This window comes from Canis lupus, chromosome 4 (assembly GCF_003254725.2).
Source record: "Canis lupus dingo isolate Sandy chromosome 4, ASM325472v2, whole genome shotgun sequence".
Classification (NCBI taxonomy): Eukaryota; Metazoa; Chordata; class Mammalia; order Carnivora; family Canidae; genus Canis; species Canis lupus.
The window spans coordinates 59537296-59539494 of record NC_064246.1 but is presented as its reverse complement, the minus strand read 5'-3'; positions in this window follow the sequence as shown (position 1 = coordinate 59539494).

Sequence of the window (2199 nt, the reverse complement as noted above, 5' to 3'; positions counted from 1 at the left end):
ATCCTGGCTGACTGGGAAAGAGAAACATAAGAAAGAATGGGGTAGGCCTGGGTAATTTGTGTGTTATTGGATCCCTATAGGAAACTTGGCACTGTGTGGCCCCCTTCAGAACATTTCACTGGTGTCCAATGTTGACTTGGTCTCCATTTCTTGGTTGAAGGCCTTTCCTCTCCAGGCTTGCCAAACCCCATGTCCTTGTGAGGCCACAAAAGAGAAGGCCATTCTCTGGCTACATCCTTAGAACTGCTGAAAGAAATAGTTTGGTTGGTCTCCACCCTCGTTTATACTTAGCTTGGCTCACTTCCATGTTTCACGTGTTCATACCCTTGACCTACAGTTGTTATCATTTCCTAATTGTCCAGTCATCTGTTGACTTAGTAACTTTATTCAACTCCTTGGGTTACCTGTTGGTCGATCCTTGCTACTCGGCTAGTCCATGATGTTCTCCTTGTTTGACTTTCAGGGTCTTATATGGGTCAGTGGATGCGTCTAGTAGAAGTTTGTCCTAAGTGCATTTTAACCTTCTGTTCATTTTCTCAAAGGTCAGATTCTGAAAGGAATCTGTAACTCAAAAATAGTTAGGAACTCTAGGGAATCCTGAAAAGACAAGTAAAATTAGGTCCTAAATACCTGCCCTGTGACCATAGCAGTAGAAAGGCAACAAATAGGAGAGTATACCTGGGCTTTGGATCCAGAGTGGTTTGAGTTTGAATCCTCTTCCTATATCATTCACAAACTTTGACATTTGGCAGATTACTTAATCTCTAGTCCCAGTTTTCTCATGTGCAGATTGTGGATAACAATACTTATAGCGCTGTTGTGAGGATTGGAGACAGTGTATCTATTGAACTTGGTTGATGGCCAGTTCTCAATAAATGTAACCTTTAATAATGATAATATAGTGGAATATGAGGCAGTGGTATTTGTAGAAAACAGAAGTAATGCAAATATATCTATTTTCCTATTCTTTTCTAAGCAAAAATTCTTGTTATTTTTCTCTTTATAAAGTTATACATCTTGTTGTAGAAAATTGAGGAAATACAGGCAAATAAAAAGAACAGAATGGTTACCACCCAGAGAAACATTTTGATGTACATCCTTCTTTTCTAATCATATAAATATGTTCATAATGTAACTGTGACTATGTAATCTTGTATTTTATTTGTTTAATAACATATGCAAACATCTTTCTGTGCCATTAAATATTCTTCTTTAATGGCCTCATAGACTTCTGTTGGGTGGCTGAATCATAACTTGTCTAATGTATTTCTAGCTGTTGGTTATTTAGGCTCTTTCGAATTTTTTGGTATTCTCAATGAATACTTTTGTGGTGAAACCTTTGCATACTTGCCTGGTTATCTTCTTACCTTGTTATTAAAAAACTTGACCTGAAAGACAGAACAACTTCATTACTAATCTTTGAAGATTTTCCTTGGCTATCCCAAAATACGAAAGTTTAAGTAAAAGTTTAAGTAAAGAAGTAGTGGGAAAGTCAATATTTTAATGCAAAGATCATGTTCTATTTTGAATGACCGTCTCCCATAGCACCTGGCACATACCTGTGAAGGAACAAATCTGGAACTCTGGGGCTTGTGATTGCTGGGACAAGTCAAATAACAGATTACTTTCTGTACCTAAATATTTGTAGGAAAAGTGAATTATGCTTTTTTACCCTGGTTAAGAGTCACATGTCTTTTCTTTCTCCAGATTAAATGTTCTCTGTTCCAAGCCCCCATCCCACAGTGCTGGCAAGATATTAATCTGGATAATTATTATGATTGCTGCCCACCCCAGGTTCATGTGAAAGTCTGTCAGTCTAACTCAGGGCAGCCAGGGAACAGCCCTCTGGCCTTCCGTTCACCCTGATACCATAAATGTGCCCCTCTTTCAGTTTGGTATGGCCCCTGAAAGGCCCACAATTCTCCTCTTCCCAGGGGCTCAAAGGTCCTCCAGCCTTCCAGGGCAACCCATGTGGGAGGATTTCCTGCCTGCCCAGGGTAGAGAAAGGTCTAGATCCTTGCCACTCAAGTGTCCTACAAGGCCAAGCCCACATCAACCTTAGGGAGGCTTTCAAAAATCTCCTTTCCCCCAATGACTTGGCTCTCCATTCTTTCCTTGTCTGGGACAGTTCAGCACAATTTCCCTCAAAGGTCCAAAGAGGGAGGGGATCTCTTCTTGAGCCTGAGAATGGTTACTTCC